General features: G+C 36.9%; 1 protein-coding gene across 1 annotated transcript in view; it reads right to left on the bottom strand.

Moving 5' to 3' along the window:
- MEI4 (meiotic double-stranded break formation protein 4) overlaps positions 1-19,138 on the bottom strand; it is a 208,477-nt gene that overhangs the window by 35,984 nt on the left and 153,355 nt on the right. The gene's annotated exons all lie outside the window — the stretch shown is intronic.

Raw genomic sequence — 19,138 nt, 5'->3', positions numbered from 1 at the left:
TTATTATTATAAAGTTTTTTTTTTATAATAATACATGGGTTGAAAACAAAAGATTTAAAACAAATCTCCCATTTTATTCTTGATGAAACAGAAGACCAGACAGTCTTAATGAGGATGCCAAGAGAAGCAGCATTAGAGTAAGAACCTAAGTTATCCAACTTTAGTATAGTTTGCTAGAAATGAAAGAATATTAAAGATGATTGATTTACACATTGGAAAATAAATGTAAGTCACTGACCTCTCTCTACCACTAATGAACTATTTATGATTAATAATTTAGTTCTCAGGACCTAAAAGATTTCCCTACTATAGACATTGGACATTATGAGCAGAATTAAACACACAAAACAAAAATACACTAAAAATTGGAATTTAATATATACTCTAATAGATTGTTCTAAAATATTACTTTCTAAATTAGCATTTTAAAATGACTTGAATGTCTGCACAATTTACAATATATTCTTAAATCAGTCCTGTTTTAAGGTCCCAGGTTAACAATGTCCTCATATTAATACTGCTTTATGAATTCTGTTTAATGTATGATACATATGTACAAAGGCAAAAGGGTTACAAACTTTGGCTTCAAACTACCTGGTGCTTAGAATAAAGTTAATTAGCCATGATTTATTGATCATTCTGAAACCAAGTACCATGCTTGACATTGAAGATTAAAAAAAAAAAGACATTTCATCCTCAAGGAACTTACAAGGGGGAGATTAGGTACAGAAAAACAAACAAAATAGTTACAAATAAAACAAAGTTATGCATACAATAAGGTTGCACATGGGTTATATAAGAACATAGGACAGAGATACAGAGTTTGAGAAGTATCAGGTAGGCAACTGAGTTGAATTTTGAAGGATGGGAAGGGATCAGCAAATAGAAATAAGGCAGGATTAAGTGCTGGTATTCTAGGCAGAGGGGCAGTGTCAAACAAAGCAACACTGTAAGAAAGAGAATACTGCAAGTAAGTGCACACTGTGGGAGATGGGACTAGAAAAGTAGAGGACAGTTCATAGGGAGTCTTGCCCACAGTGTGAAAGAACTTGAATTTACACAGTTAATAATGAGGTATCAGGGAAAAGATGTAAGGAGGAGAGGAACATTTTTGATAGAGTCTTTTGGCAGTTGGGTGAAGAACTGATTCCAGGGTAAAAAGATTAGAAGAAAAACCAATTAGGATAAAAATATACACAAATACTTTTCACATGAATGCACACTGCACTTTTTAAATTCTAAGTCTTTGTTAAAGAACTCTGTTAAAGTTCTAGTTAAGCCAACGCTTTCAATTACCATCTCCTGATTCTACAGAGATGAGTAAACCAATACAGTTGTTTCCTTAGTAATGTGATTTGTTTCCAACAGGAGGAAATATAAAAGGCCAAGACTTGTCTGGAAATACCTTTCCAGTAGCGGCAGAGTCTTTCCCCATTTAATATTTATTCTCTAAAACCTACTCCAGTAGTAAACCACTGAAGAATCTTTTTACTTTACATGCTTTCTTCCTCTACTGAAAACAGAATCATTGTTAAAGACCTAGAGTTTGGGATCAGATAGACTTGAGCCCCACTAACTAACCTACCAAATGTGTTACCTTGAGCAAGTTGCATACTCTTTAAACCTCGGTCCTGAGCTATAATATAAAAGTAATCTATTTACTTCAGGGCCCCTTTGTGAGGTTTACATGCAATAACTTAAAAAAGTATTCAGCATAATTCCTTCATACAGGAAAGGCTCAAAAAACATTTGCTGTTATTATTCTTTGGGGGACAGCATATACTTAAAAAGTGCTTTGAAGGGTTTGCTTTCCAGTTCAGACATCAGTTGTCTGGCCTTAGCAAAGTTATTTATCATCTCACATATAGAATGGGGAAATGATATCTACACCAGAGGAAGACTAAATGAGACACTGTAAGTAAAGTGTGTAGCACAGTGCCTGGCACTCAGCAAGCAGTGAATTCTTATTTATCACTACCGTGATCACCACACTACCACTAGCCTGTCACTATTAGTACCCACCCTCCTCTGTGCTCAGTCCTAAGTATAACAAGCTAGGCACACATGGTAGTATACCTAAAGCTTTCAAAAAAAAAAAAAAAAAAAAAAAGCTTTCAGATAAGCTCCTGAGAAATTGCTATTATTAGGACAAATTATACTTTGACTAAAATTGCTTCCTTTCTTCCCTTTTCTTTGTTTCCGACCATTCGTCTTTGTCTTTAAAGAAAAACAATGCTTTTTTTTTTTTCATAGAAAGACATGCATAGTGAAATGGAACTTTACAGAAGTTATGTTAGTAAAAAATAAATAAATAGATAAATCATCTATAATCCTACCAGTCCATAATTACCACAGACATTAACATTGCATCATGTATGAATGATTTCATTTGTTTTTGGTTTTTTGGAAGGAAAAATATTTCTAGAAGGAGTCTCATATATTGAACATACTATTCAACTCTTTAATTCAACCAATGAGGGAAAAAAATTGTGGGGTGAGTGACACTGTCTCTTGTTTAGATCGAAGGGGTAAAATTACAGCAAATCTAATCTCAGTTCAAAATCGTAACCAAAATTCAATTGAATTATAACCCTTAACTTGATCCTCCCACCTCTCTCCATGCTGCATTTTAGGAAAACAAAACACAAAAATAAGAAACAAGCAGGGATTTTTTTTTTTTTAAGTTCATGGTCACATAGAAGAATCACTGTTTACAAAGTCTCTTCAGTTAAAGTTCAATGAGAACTAATATGCACAAGCATCACCCTTTAAGATTCATAATTATCTATAAAATATTTAATTATGTTTTTTTAACTCTTAGTTAAACATAAAATTCAATTAACCAGAATATTACTTGGCTATTTCAATAAAATATTGCACAAACTAATCAAAATGAGGGACTCATCAAAAACTTCTTCTCTTTCAGGTTTTACTTTCTAAGACTCTTCATTCTTTATTCTTTTAGGAGAAACCCTGGTGGTATAGTGGTTAAGAGTTCAGCTGCTAACCAAAAGGTTGGCAGTTTGAATCCACCAGCCACTCCTTGGAAATTTTTTGGGGCAGTTCTACTCTGTTCTGTAGGGTCTGTATGAGTCAGAATTGACTCCATGGCAAAGGGCTTTTTTTTTTTTGTTTGTTTATTCTTTTAGCAGAACCTAATTTATATCCTGACATAGAAACAGTCATGAAATACACAGGCAAAAATTCAGTCTAGTCCATGTTTTGGATTCAATTCTTATTGAAGAGGCCAAAAAAAAAATCAAACCCACTGCTGTTGCATCCATTCTGACTCACAGAGACCCTGTAGGACAGAGTAGAACTGCCCCACAGTTTCCAAGGCTGTAAATCTTTATGGAAGCAGACTGCCACATCTTTCTTCTGATTGAAGAGACAGCACTTCAGTATTTTCACAGAGAGTAAGATTTCTCTGGACCTTGATCCATCAGAGTTCAATGTAGTTTTCAAAGTACCAATGCGCATTGTCTCGTATATTTTTCACAGTCCTCTAAGTTACGTAGTATATAAAAAAAAAAAAAAAAAGATACCACCATTTTCAATTTACGGCAAAGAAACTGAGAGAGATTAAATGGCTTTTCCCTAAGGCAATGAAACCCTGAAATTGCAGAGCTGGAACAGCACTCTTGTTTTTGCTATTGTTAAACTGAGCAACCTTTGGCAAGTACCGAAACTTCTTGGGGTTCTTCTATCATTTGTAAAATGCAGAGATCAGTCTGAATGATTTCTAGTGTCCTTTTCAGCTCTGATTCCATGATAGACACAATGCTTTTGGTCCCTAAAACTCATGTACTAGAAAACCTTGCTTCACTGGCATTAACCTATCTTATTGGCTTTATTGATCTCTATTCCTCTACCCGAGCAGTTCTCAAAGTGTGCTTTGCAAATCACTAGGGGCCCTGAGATACTTTCAGGAGATCTGTCAAGTCAGAATTATCAAAATAAAACTAAGAAATCATTTGCCCTTTTCACAGTGTTGACATTTGCACTGATGATGCAAAAGCAGTGGTGGGTACAATTGTTGGTATCCTAGCACCAAATGAAAGCAATGGCATCGAACTGTGCAAAGTATCATTGTTTTCTTCATCTCCTAGCACTGCAGAACAGACAAAAATACAAAACAACAAAAACCACCCATTTGAAGAATATCCTGATGGAGCGGTAAAAATGATTAATTTCATTAAGTAGAAATCCTTCAGTAAACATATTTTTAACATTCTGTGTGACAAAATGGAAAATATGCATAAAACACATCCACTGCAGACTGAAGTGTGATGGCTTTCTCAAGAAAAATGACTTCGGCCATTGTATGTTGCAAGCTGACTAACCTTTTTACTAAGAACACCATTTTTACTTGAAAGAATAGCTAATAGGTAACTATGGTTATTCGTACTGGGGAAATAAATGAAATGAGACTATCATCTCAAAAATGCCGTCTCAAGGTAAACAAATTAGAGCATTTGTTGCCAGTGATAAATTCAAGCTTTCAAACAAAAATTAGAAATTAAAAGAAACTCATATCTTTCTATCACTGTGAGTTTGATAGTTTCACAATACTTACAGGCTTTTCTTATGAAAGCAGTGGAGATAGTAACAAATCTGGGTTTTTTTTCTTCCTTCCTTCCTTCCTTCCTTCCTTCCTCCCTCCCTCCCTCCCTCCCTCCCTCCCTGTCTCCTTTTCCTTCTTTTTTTGATATTGTGTAATGACCTTTATCAATATTTGAAAGATTCACTTAGCTCAGTGAACAAATTATTTCCAAATGACCAATACATAATTTTATGGGTAAAAAATCCATTCAAAATGAGAACTAGACTTTGAAAAGTTCACTGTTCTAATTTTAAACCAGTTGATCCTAAGAACTAGAACACCTGGCGTTTCTCATTTTTTTGTCCCATATTCTGTTCCAGGTCTACAAATTTCTGTTTTCTCTTTGTTACTGTATTGTATTCATTCTTTAAGATCTTTCAAATCTTGCATATCCCTATTGCCATTGAGTCAATTCTGACTCATATAGACGGTACTAAAATGTGTTGACTTGGGTTGAATTCTAACACAGATACACTATAATACATTATCTTTTAAATCTCACTTTGCTCAAAAAATGTGTATTGTATATATATCATATGGTATTGAGAGTATTCAGAGATGAATGAGATACACTCTCCTCTCTGGAGGAGAGAAATACTTTCTGCACACTCCCTACCTGGGAACCCCTTACGACAGTCCAGCCCCGTGTGGTCTCTTAACTTGCACCATGGACAGTACTTATTAGATGTCTGTGAGTTTTAGGCTGTCAGTTAGTATATACTTCCCTGTTCAGGAAAGCTACAAGTCCACTGAAAGCTCACCTGATGGATTTCTAGGACACTGAAGAATCCACCTGCTTTCCTGCCCATCGTTTGAACATGAGCATCTTAAAATTATTTAGTTGTCTTTTTGTAAACGTTTTTGCACTTTTTTTTTTTGTATCTTATCTTGACTCAAAAAGAATCAAAGTATATAGACTTGTTAGGACAATATTTCTACTTTACCCATAATGCTGCTTATGAATCAGTTAGTTGACTCATATTGAGTAAGTAAGGTTTGCTCCTCTTTTCCATATAAATGTGAAAAAAGACACCAATTTGTATAATTCATTAACATCTTCAAAACACACTGTCTATACCTGTCAGAAATGCAAATAACAATGAACGTTTTGACCCTGTGACCACTGTAGGTATTTTTTCTGCTTTATGAATCTCAAACACTTAATTTAGACCCTTGCACATACAGGGTACCAAAATTACTTGTAGATTTGAGTTAAATTCTAAGATACGTAAACCACAAGCCAAATCTAACTGTGTATCTAAACTGAAACTATTAATATTAGTTTATTACAAAAAAGCAGAAAGCACTCTGCTAGCTTTTCTGAATCAAAATGTCTCCTAAGAATTTCCCTATGTCTTGTGGCATGAATATTCTAAATAATACAATCGTCCTTAGGATGATTACAGCAGCATTTGAAGAAAGATACACAATTTAATTAAACTCTAATTCATGCATGTTTATATTCAAAGATACATGTTCATTTAAACACTTGCCAGGCCTTATGAACCTCCAAGGTTTTCTGATATTGGTGGACAAAGCTCAGTTTTCTTACAGAGGGATATTTTAATTCTAAGAGCAGAGCTATCAAACTTAGAAGGCATTTTTACAGAAAAGAAACCAAACAGAGTATATTCAAGTTAAAAACACAGCTTAGTTAAACCTCTGAGAATGGAACTTTCTTACTTATTTGAATCCCTAATGTTATGTATAGAATTCAGATGTTCATTTTTTAAAGTGATCTTCTAGGCCCATTTACACATAAGCAAGATGTATTTGTTTTGTCTTTTAAATAATATCTTATTGAGTTTTGGCGAAAGTTTGCACAGAAAGTTAGGTTCCAATTTGACAATTTCCACACAAATTATTCAGTGACATTTGTTACATTTATCACAAGGTGTCAACATTCTCTTTAATTATATTCTGTTTGTTCCATTTCCAGTACTCTATTTTCCCTGCCCCCGATCTTTTCATCTTTGCTTTTGAGTAACTTTTGACCTGTTAGTCTTATACAGATGGTTTTTAAGCAGAACACCAATCTTATGGGTAATATTCTTTATTTTGTGTGCCACTCTGCTATTTCGCTAAAAGGTGATCTCAGGAGATAGGCTTGGTTCTAGGTTTAAAGACAGTCTCAGGACAATAATCTCAGGGAGTCCTCTGTTCTCTACACTTTTTTTTTTTTTTTTAAGAATTTGAGTTCTGTTCCACATTTTTCTCTCATTCTATCCAGGATTATTTATTGTGACCCTGGTCAGAATGGTCAGTGCTTGTAGCTGGGCACCATCTAGTACTTCTAGTCTCAGGTAGATGAGGTCATAGCTTGTGCAGACTTGTTTCATTTCTGAGATTTTGGTTACCTTCCTACTCTTTGGAAACCCTGGTGGTGTAGTGGTTAAGTGTTTTGGCTGCTAACCAAAAGGTCGGCAGTTTGAATGTACTAGGTGCTCCTTGGAAACTCTATGGGGCAGTTTTACTCTATCCTATAGCTTCGCTATGAGTCAGAATCGACTCGAGGGCAACAGATTGTTTTTTGTTGTTGTTGTCTTACTCTTTTGCTCCTGGACATTAGAGACTACTCGTTGTATCTCAGATGGCCACTTGCAAGCTTTTAAGAACTCAGATGCAACTCACTTCACTAGGATGCACAACATGATTTTTGTGAACATGTTATGCCAATTGACTGAGTTCTCCATGAGAATATGTCCTAAGCTTTCATATCCAGAAAAGCAATCTTGGAAGGTGTCTGGTTATGTCTGAAGAGTATATGTATTTGTGTCTTTAATGAATGTATGTGCCTGTAGCCACATATTTGTATTTACACATACCTGTGTATACTTCTGGAGCCCTGGTGTTGCAGTGGTTAAGCAACTGGCCGCTAACCAAAAAGGCCATCAGTTTCAATCCACCAGGTGTTCCCTGGAAACCCTATGGGGCAGCTCTACTGTGTCCTGTGGAATGGCTATAAGTCAGAATTAACTTTAGGGGAATTTTTTTTTTTTTAATGGATACTTCTACCTGTTCTCACCTATGTATACACCTGTACCTAGCTGTATACCTATATGCCTATACCCATCCATATGTGCTCAAACATTCGTATTTACTTTACTTGTATTAAGTTATATGTGAGTGGAAGTGTATCTCTAGGTCATTAAAGGACTAATCAGACACCATGTAGTAATAATACATGTTCACTGTTCTAGAAGGCTATCACTTTTTTCCTCTTTAAATCTTTGCTTTTAACTTCTGTTGGTGTTCAATAAGCTAGTCCTCTAAAAGCTAAATAAAATACAATCTATAATAAAGTTATCTTTTCAGATCCTTAACCATTTTTTGTACATATTTAAGAAAATGGAAATAAAATTGCTATTACCTTTCACCAACTTCTGCCACTGTTTTTATATTTTAATATTAGATGTATTCATCAGCATGGGTTTAGAACCAATCTGCCACATGGGATGAATGTTTATGGAAATACTGCCTCAAATGTTAACATAATATTGTGTAAAATAGCAATTCCACCAAAAAAGTTTCATTTTCTTGGGAACAAACATTCACTTACTGAGAATTAAAAGTGCTTTCCTACACTGCTACAGAGAATTACATGAAATGATCACTTTGGTACTCCAAGCACCACTAAGTCTCCCAGTCTATATTATGCTCTATAATCACCAGTACTGGGTAAAGGAGAGGTCTTTCTTCATAAATTTCTTTGGAGTTCTCATTTTTCCCCATTTGCATTCTTTGAGTATCTAAGCACTTTCAAGGAAACAGGCAATATAAAAAAAAAAAAAGTTAATACTGATTTAAAAAAAGCTATAAGCCATATAGCTTCTGGTTAAAATTATAATCTCTAAGGAAAGCTTTAGCAGCATATTATGAGTATGATTTTTCCCAGAGAGAAATGCAATTCGTCTCCCATCAGTCCACTCTTCTCACATACCCCAGGTGCCATGCAGGGCCATCAGTATCCTTAGGTGACCTGCAATGGTTACCTATGTCCCACTCTCACTGCTACCTAGCTTACATCTGTTCTCTTCCATGAAGCTGCCAGGGGAGTGCTCAGACACCATAATTTTTCTTTACTTTTAAATCTATTTGTATCTGCTCTCTATTTTTTTTTTTTTCTATGTTAAGATATTAGTAGATGTGATACAGCACTACCTAAATCTGAACGTATTAAATAATATAAAGACCTATCTCTTTAACAATTATGGTATGTAAGTAGTCATTCAAAATACTCACCAACAGCATACTTTGGTTTTGAGATATAACAAGCATCTTTCTTCGCAACTAAACTAAACCCGAGGACACTCAGTCCTACACTCACTTCCCTCCTGGTAAGAGCTCAGTAAATACCATTAGACTAGTAATAACGGACAACAGCATAGTTTTGAACAATGGGATACTGTGTGGTTTAAAGTTAGGAAAGGTGTGCATCAGGGTTGTATCCTTTCACCATGCCTATTCAATCTGCATGCTGAGCAAATAATCCAAGAAGCTGGACTACATGAAAAAGAATAGGGCATCAAGATTGGAGGAAGACTCATTAACAACCCGTGCTATGCAAATGACACAACTTTGCTTGCTGAGAGTGAAGAAGACTTGAAGCACTTACTGATGGAGATCAAAGATTACAGCCTTCAGTACGGATTACACCTCCACTTAGATAAAACAAAAATCCTCACAACTGGACCAATAAACAACATCATGATAAACGGGAGAAAAATTGAAGTTGTCAAGGATTTCATTTTACTGGATCCACAGTCAACACCCACGGAAGCAGCAGTCAAGAAATCAAATGACTCACTGCACTGGGCAAATCTGCTGCAAATGATCTCTCTGAAGTATTGAAAAGCAAAGATATCACCTTGAAGACTAAGGTGCACCTGATCCAAGCCATGATGTTTTCAATTGCCTCATGTGCGTGCAAAAGCTGGATGATGAATAAAGAAGACTGAAGAAGAATTGATGCCTTTGAACTGTGGTGTTGGCGAAGAATATTGAATATACCATGGACTGTCAAAAGAAGGAATAAATCTGTCTTGGAGGAAGCACAGCCAGAATCCTCCTTGGAAACAAGGATGGTGAGATTACATCTCACATACTTTGGACATGTTATCAGGAGGGATCAGTCCCTGGAGAAGGACATCATGTTTGGTAAGGTGGAAGGCCAGCGAAAAAGAGGAAGACCCTCAACAAGATGGATTGACACAGTAGCTGCAACAATGGGCTCAAGCATAACCATTGTGAGGATGGTGCAGGACCAGGCAGTGTTCCGTTCTGTTCTACACAGGGTTTCTATGAGTCGAAACTGACTTGATGACACCTAACAACAACATGATTCACTCAAAACAACATGGTTAATCAATGAGAACAGAAGCACTACAGTATTCTAATCAGCACTGCAAATCATAAGATAACTAGAGTTGAGACTACCTTCTGCCTCCTTGATCTCACTGAATCCTGACTCTGTACTTACTGTGGCAACTCCAGAGTTTCCTTGAGAGAGGAGTCAAGGGGGAGAATGGTTGGAGGATATAGCCGAAGATCTGAGTGTGCTGTACCAAAATCACCAAACTCACTTTCCTAGAGGTCCCAGCAAAGTTGAGCCCCTGTTGCTGATGGCAAGGACTTTGATAATGTACACTCATACTGCCTTTTCTTCTCTAATTTTCATTCAAAGAATTTCCATATTTTAGTTTTCATTCACTTACTAAGATACTATGCCCAGCACTGTTACAGACATTGATTAAAGTATTGAGCACCTGTCTCCAGTCTTCCTTCCTTTCACTCCACAAGCTGCCGTCATCATAAATTGTTCCAATGCTCTGTTGACGAAACATCTAAGGCCCCAATGAAAAATTTCTTGACCTAATCAATTGTAATGAACTTCATACTTATTACATAATCAACAGCTACAAATGCTCCAATTCTATAGTCTTAAACTCAAAACTTCCATACTCAGAATGTAGCTTTCCCTTTTCCTGTTTCTTTCTTTTACTTACTAGACTTATCACATGACACCCCAGGTCACCCAGAACCCCTTATTTAACCACTATGCTTTTTGTTTTCCTTTCTTTCAATAAGTACTTTTTTCAGTACCAAATGTGTGCCACACATATCTTATATAACCTTCTCATAAAAGTATTAAAAAAAAAAAAGAGAACTGCAAATTAGATTTGTGCCTGAAATTATAAAAAAAAATTACTTCCTAGGAATTCAAAGGATTAGTGGACAAAGTGAAGGTGGCAAGGAGATACAGAGTCCAATGTTCTTTTCTTTCTAATTCGGAGAGAATCACTGTTTAGAAAACAAGTGGATGTAAGTTTCAGGGTCAGTGAGGGTTGCTGATTATGGGTTGCTTCTGCAGTGGTTACGTGTTTAGCTGCTAACCAAAAGGTCAGCAGTTCAAATCTACCAGCTACTCCTTGGAAACCCTATGAGTCAGTTCTACTCTGTCCTATAGGGTCACTATGAGCTGCAATTGGCTTGCAGCAATGGGTTTAGTTTTTTGGTTTTCCTTTTTGTTTAAAGTAAAAATCCTCATTCAATCAACACATTTATTTCTTTTTATAGGTGACTGATAGAACAATGAATAAGACATTTTCCCTAACCACAGTACATTCAGAGAAAAAGACATATAAACAATACTGAATTATAACTGTTTCCAATAAACTGTGCTAATGTCTATAATATAAAGATAGGAGTAGGAAGGAGATGGGTGCTCCTACTCTAGGTAATTAGAGAAGACTTAATGGAAGGTGTTAAGTTTTAATTGCATCAGGAAATTATTCAGAACAAAGACAATTTTTACTTGCTATGGGGAGCCAGGGAGCCAGAGAAAAACAATCAGGCAAAGATATATTATTGAAATATATTTGGAATTTTCTCATGACACTGAAATGATTCTGAAATTTCTTTTCAATGACTGAGAGCCCTCGCTGTGACAGCCAGTAACATTGCAGCAACATTTTCATCCTTATGGAAAAAAGTAAGGATTAATCATATTTAATTGACATTTTGTTGGTAGCACAGCCAAAAACAGATAAAATAATTGGCTGTATTTTCTGTACATATTTATTCAAAAATTCTGTTAAATTAATTATAATCCAAGGCACAAAATTACTGTGACAGTGACTGTATACCTGGTTCTTCCACAACTATTTGTTTTTGGATCCAGCATTTCAGAAATTTTAAAGAAGGTATCACTGATTCTTTTAGTTAAGCATACTTAACATTTTTAATTGCTAATTCATTAAAAGAAAGAAAGAAATGTCCCCTCATTTTTTTTCAACTGCTAGTAAAGCACAGAACTCTTAAGGTGACAGATGGATTCTTATTGAAAATGACATCTCCAACACAGAGTCTTCCAGTTTCTGACTAAAGTATCTATAAGAGAAAAGAGGACTCTAAGGAGGAAGCTGACTGAACTGGATGGAGAAATATAAGCCATAGTCAAAAATATTCTCTTGCCCTTGCCAAATAAAAAGTCAGAGAATCCAAGGCTGTCTATGCTGTGCATACTGTAACATGTAGCAAAGGCCCTGGAAACTGCCAATGCTCAGTGTCTCAGTTTTCCTATATCCCATTTTCATGGACTGAATTATGTCCCCCCAAAATATGTATCAACTTGATTAGGCCATGATTCACAGTATTGTGTGGTTGTCCTCCATTTTGTGATCTGATTACCTTCCATTTTGTGATGTGTTGTAAATCCTAACCTCTATGCCTGTGGTTATAGTCCCATTTGGGAGAGAGCTGTCTGTTACATTAACGAGACAGGATTAGGTCATGTTAATAAGGAATAGGCTATATTTTTAATGTTAATGAAGTAGTATTAGTATTTGTTATGTTAATGAAGTAGGGATGTATCTTGAGTCACTGCCCTTCACCACCCAACAAGAGATAAAAGCACAGAGAAGCAAACCCGTTGAAACCAAACCCATTGCCATCAAGTTGATTGTGACTCACAGCAACCCTATAGGACAGAGTAGATCTGTACCATAGAGCTTCCATGGAGCACCTGGCAGATTTGAACTGCCAACCCTTTGGTTAACAGCCACAGGACTTAACCACATTGCCACCAGGGTTTCTAGACAGAAGCAAGCAGAGAGAAAAGGACCTCATTTCCACTAAGCAAGAAGTGCCTGGAGCAGAGCTTGTCCTTCGGACCCAGGGTCCCTGAACTAAGAACCTCCTAGACTATGGAAAGATTAACGCCAAGACACATGGAAATCTCCAAGGAACACCAAACCCACAGATGTTGAAAGGAAACGAAGACCTTCCCCCAGAGCTAAGAGAGAGATAAGACTTTCCCCTAGAGGTGATGCCCTGAATTCAGACTTCTAGCCTCTTCAACTGTGACAGAATATATTTCTGTTTGTTAAAGCCATCCACTTGTGGTATTTCTGTTACAGCAGCACTAGATAACTGAGATACCCATAAGTTCATCAGAGCACTTCGGCCAAGGATACAGAGAAGACGCCATGCCACAGTCAACAGAAAAAGCATTGGCACAGGTGTCACAACCTACTCTCCAGCAGAAGATCAGGGGCAGGGACAATCCATAGGGGCATCTGTGGGCAAACCCTAGACAGGTCCAATGATAATTTCCTCAACAGAGGATAGGTGAAAAAGAAAATCAAACAAAATACAGATCCTATGAGAAACACTGAGAGACAAAAAAAAAAAAAAAGAAAGTGTCCTAAATAGAAGGAGGAAGTGCAAGACTCTAAAAATGACTTATTAAAGAAATCAGAATAGACAGAGAAGATGATTTGACATGTTCAGTGACATGAAAGTATACATGTCCGTTATGAAGGAAGGCTATAAAATATAAAAAAGACAAAGATACAGAATTATTTAAAAAACACATAAAAAGACTGAAGTAAAATTAGAATGTGGTGAAATGAGGAAAGAATTATGAAAGAACTAAAATTCTAATAGGAAAATTAAAATCCACATACTCCCCCTAACAGATCACACAAGCATGCAGACCTAAAATTATCATGAGAAGGAGAACAATCAAACTTCAGAAAAATAAGGATCATCTTTGGGGGTCAGGAATAATAAGAAAGACTGAATCCAAAGAGATGATGGTATGCTGAAGCTGGTGTTTACATCAGGGTCATCTGTCAATCCCTGCTGACCAAGAGCCTGGATTTTATCTTGCTATCTTTACACAACGTAGAAGAAAAAGAGTGCTGCTACCTGTACAAGGTAGGATATTGAAGCTGAGGCACCCACTTAAAGCTGTGGCCATCTAAAGGGACCATCAATCAGTAGGGGAGCCAGGGGAAAAGATACTCAGAGAAGGAGAGAGTGTGAATTCTTGCCTGCCTTCACTTAGTTACCAAAAACCTGTTGCCATCAAGGCAATTTCAACTCATTGCCACCCTATAGGACAGAGTAGAACTGCCCCACAGGGCTTCCAATGAGCAGCTGGTGAATTTGAACTCTGACCTTTTGGTTAGCAGTTGAGATCTTAACCACTGTGCCACCAGGGCTTCACTTAGTTACCAGTGGATAGGAAAAAAAGAAAAAGGTCTTCTTGAAAATTTGGAGTCATGAGCCAACCCTCACAGAGGTTGGGACTGGGATTTCACATCATTTTTTTCTCCAGTTTAAAATTCATACAGATTGTCTTATTCCTTGAAGGTTAAGTAGTCATAGTTCCTAAAGCCATGTGTACCTAATGCTTTTACTGGGAAGCTAGTGGAGGGGGCTGGCGATCTTAAATTCCCTTTTCATTGATATAATATCACCTAAATTTCAAGTTTCTATAATACGAAAATGGATTACGAATATGAGATGGCTAGAGAGCTGGAGATTGATTTTAAGGAATTGGCTCATGTGATTGAAGGGGCTGGAAAGTCCAAAATCCATGGGTCAGGTGGTAGGCTGGCAACTCAGGTTGGTTATCTATGTTACAGTTTTGAGGCAGAATTCCTTCTCTCTGGGAAACCTCAGTTTCCCCTGATTAGATGATTGAATGAAGCCTACCCATATTACCAAGTGTAATCACCTTTACTTAGACACAACTAATTATAAACATTAATCACATCAACAAAATACCTTCAGCAACATCTAGACTCGTCGTGTGTGACCAAACAGTTGAAACACCAAAAAACCTACTGCCGTGGAGGCAGTTCCAACTCATAGTGACCATACAGGACAGAGCAGAACTGCCCTATCAGGTTTCCAAGGCCCTGGTGGCACAGCGGTTAAGCTCTCCGCTGCTAGTCGAAAGGCTGATGGTTCAAATCCACCAGCTTCTCCTCATGAGAAAGATGTGACAGTCTGCTTCTGTAAAGATTTACAGCCTTGTAAACCCTATGAAGCAGTTCCACTCTGTCCTATAGGGTTGCTACGAGTCAGAATCAACTCTACAGCAATGGGTTTGGTTTTGGTTTAATCTTTATGGCAGCAGACTGCCACATCTTTTACCTGTGGAGCAGCTGGTGGATTTGAACTGCTGACCTTTTGGTTAGCAGCTGAGCACTCAACTACTGCACCACCAGGGCTCCTTACTGGGCAACATAGCCTAGATAAATTGACACCTAAAATTAACCATCACATAGACATAGGAAATATAATGAACACTTAGAAAACAACATATAATTTTTACTGTCTATTCTCAGCACCAGATCTACCAAAAAGTTTCTAGGTTGATTCATACAATAATATGTATGCTTTTTGAGTAAGGAAGAGTGTCCTATATACATATTAGCAGATCTTTTTTAACATGTATTTCATTTATTCTCTTTTTGCTTTTCTTTCCAACAAAGCTATTAATTTAGATAGAAGATAATTTAATAGATTAAATGTACAGCTAAGAGAATTCTGTATATTGCAAAGACTGTCAAGACAATCCTGTCTATATATGGCATGTGATATTTATGACCCAAATTTTACTTGGATTTTACTTCATTGATCCTTGAATTCATCCTGCTCTTTTACACTTTAAAAAATCACTGTGATGGATTTACCATCCAGGTGATTAAGTGAAATCGAAAAATACATGTGGTTACTGGTCTTGTTTCCACTAAAACTCTGACCTCTGGCTAGTGGCTGAAAATGCTGCTTGCTGCTCTCTCTCTTTTTAAAAAATAAAATAATTTATTTTATTTATTTTTGTTGTTGAAAATATACACAGTGGAACATACACTAATTCAATAATTTCTACATATATAATTCAGTGACACTGATTACATTCAAGTGGTGCTATCATTCTAACCCCCCTTTTCTGACTTGTTCCTCCCCCACTAGCATAAACTCACTGCCTACTGAGCTTCCAGTCTAACCATTCAAGTTGCTGTTGTCAATTTGATCCCATATAGATAACCCAAAAACAGACAGTTCTTTAAAAGTGCTTGCTGACCTCTTAACTTATGCAACCAAATTATTCACGCCAGACTGCTAGAGGCTATTGTAACTAGCCAGGTTACCCTGCTTGTTGCTACTAAAAAACTAATTCATATTGGGATATTAAAGTTAAAACAGCCACTGTTTCTCAGTTTGAGAACAGTGGCCCCAATTTTACTGTAATGGGGTCAGTGACACATGTCACTACTACTAAATCACATGCAGAAACAGGATTTTTTGCAGGGAATTATCTTTAACCGCCTTCCTCAACACCTGCAAGGGTTGGGGAATGGATACTAGCAATGTCACTGTTATAAATATAACAGTGAATATTCTTTGGTATATTCATTGCAGAATTTAAATTTTGGAATCAAAAACATTTATGAAATGTCTACCCATTACCTGTTGCCATCGAGTTGATTTCAACCCATAGTAATTCTATAAGACGGAGCAGAACCAACCCATAGGGTTTCTAAGACTGCCACATCTTTCTCCTGTGGAGTGGCTGGTGGGTTTGAACCACAGGCCTTTAGGTTAGCAGCCAAGAACTTAACTACTGCACCACCAGGGGTCCTTTACCAAATGTCTGGTTTCTAGTTATTTCTCAAGCATTTTTATTGACTTAATAATTCTTAAATATAAAGATTTCAATATACAGCATAGACTACTGGATTGACAATCAGTCCACTGAGAAAAAGACTTCTCTAGATCTCCACGCTGAGGAAATTAACCACAATGCATTCATACATTGCTAAAAGGTTTCTGTTATATTTTTAAGGTTTTGGGAGATGTTTTACTGTGACCCTTCAATATAGAGTGCTTTTTTTTTTTTTTGCAGGTGTAAAAATAAAACAGAAATTCCAAATCTAAATTTTAGGTTACACTTTGTTATCACAAATGCTACTGTTAAGGGAATTATTAATATCATGGCTCACAAAACTATGGATAGTTATTATGTCAAGTGGAAAACAAAAACAAGTTCATGAGTCACTCAAACAACCATCAGTAATGTTGCTATGCTTTCTGTGGGCATCTGCTCTATATATCCCTTGAGACATTCTTCAAACTAAAATGTAAAATGTCCAGAAAAGTGGAGTGATCATGATGCCGTCTGTTAAAGGGGTACCCATAAACCTCATGTTGAACCGGCTGCCACTCTAAGTCTTTGATTCAACTGCCTGAGGATAACAAAACCTACTCTTACCTCAAAACAACAATTGCACTGACTATTCAGGCGTACTTAGAGATATATTAGGTTCAGTTCTAGACCACTGCAATTAAGCAAGTAACACAAAAAAGTGAGTCGCACAAATTTTTTGGTTTCCCAGTGTATATAAAATTGTGTTACACTATATTGAAGTCTATTAAGTGTTCAATACCATTATGTCTAAAAAAAAAGAAAATTGTTGTTGTTAGGTGCTGTCGAGTCAGTTCCAGCTCAAAGCGACCCTGTGTACAACAGAATGAAACACAGCCCAGTCCTGCATCATCTATTATGCTTGAGCCTATTGTTGCAGTCACTGTGTCAAGCCATCTTGTTGAGGGTCATCCTCTTTTTCACTAACCCTCTACTTTACCAAGCATGATGCCCTTTTTCAGAGACTGGTCTCTCCTGATAATACGTCCAAAGTACATCAGACGAAGTCTCACCATCCTTGCTTCTAAGGAGCGTTGTGGCTGTACTTCTTCCAAGACAGATTTTTTCATTCTTCTGGCACTCTATGGCATATTCAATATTCTTCACCAACACCATAACTAAAAGGTGTCAATTCTTCAGTCTTCTTTGTTCATTGTCCAGTTTTCACATGCATATGAGGTGATCGAAAATACCATGGCTTGGGTCAGGTGCACCTTAGTCTTCAAAGTGACATCTTTCCTTTTATCACTTTAAAGACGGCTTTTGGAGCAGATTTGCCCACTGCAACATGTCGTTTGTTTTCCTGACTGCTGTTTCCATTGCCATTATTGTGAATCCAAGTAAAGTGAAATCCTTGACAACTTCAATCTTTTTTCCATTTATCATGATGTTGCTCATCGGTCCAGTTCTAAGGATTTTTGTTTTATCCATACTGAAGGCTATAGTCTTTGATCTTCATCTGTAAGTGCTTCAAGTCCTTTTCACTTTCAGCAAGCAAGGTTGTATCATCTGCATATCGGTTGTTAACGAGTCCTCCTCCAATCCCGATGCTTAGTTCTTCTCCATACAATCCGGCTTCTAGGATTATTTCCTCAGCATACAGAATGAGTAAGTATGGTAAGAGGATACAAGCTTGATGCACACCTTTCCTGACTTTAAACCATGCACTATCCCCTTGTTTTTTCTGAAGGACTACCTCTTGGTGTATGTACAAGTTCCTCCTGAACACAATTAAGTGTTCTGGAATTCCTGTTCTTCACAATGTTATTCATAATTTGTTATGATCCACACAGTCAAATGCCTTTGCATAGTCAATAAAACACAGGTAAACATCTTTCTGGCATTTTCTGCTTTCCAAGTTCCATCTGACATCAGCAATGATATCCCTCGTGTCATGTCCTTTTCTGAATCCAGCTTGAACTTCTCACAGTTTGTTGACGGACTGCTGCAGCCGCTTTTGAATGATCTTCAGCAAAATTTTTACTTGTGTGCGCTAGTAATGATACTGTTTAATAATTTCTGCATTCTTTTGGATCGCTTTTCTTTGGAATGGGGACAAAAAAAGAAGGTACATATCTTTATTTAAAAAATACATTATTGCTGAAAAATGTTAACCATCATTTGAGACTTCAGCAAGTTGTAATCTTTTTGCTGGTGGAGAGTCTTGCCTCGATGTTGATGGCTGATGGCTGATCAGGGTGATGGTTGCTGAAGGTTGCGGTGGCTGTGGGAGTTTCTTAAAATAAGACAATGAAATTTGCTGCGTCGTTTGACTCTTCCTTTCACGAAAGATTTCTCTATAGTATGTGATATTGTTTGATAGCATTTTACCCACAGTAGAACTTCTTTCAAAATTGGAATCAGTCCTCTCAAACCCTGCACTGCTTTATCAATTAAGTTTATGTAATATTCCAAATCCTTTTTCATTTCAACGTTCGCAGCATCTTCACTAGGATTAGATTCCATTGCAAGAAACTGCTTTCTTTGCTCACCCATGAGAAGCAACACCTCATCCGTTCAAGTTTTATCACAGA

The sequence above is a fragment of the Loxodonta africana genome, chromosome 1 (genome assembly GCF_030014295.1).
Source record: "Loxodonta africana isolate mLoxAfr1 chromosome 1, mLoxAfr1.hap2, whole genome shotgun sequence".
NCBI classification, from domain to species: Eukaryota; Metazoa; Chordata; class Mammalia; order Proboscidea; family Elephantidae; genus Loxodonta; species Loxodonta africana.
This window is presented reverse-complemented; position numbering and strand designations above follow the sequence as displayed.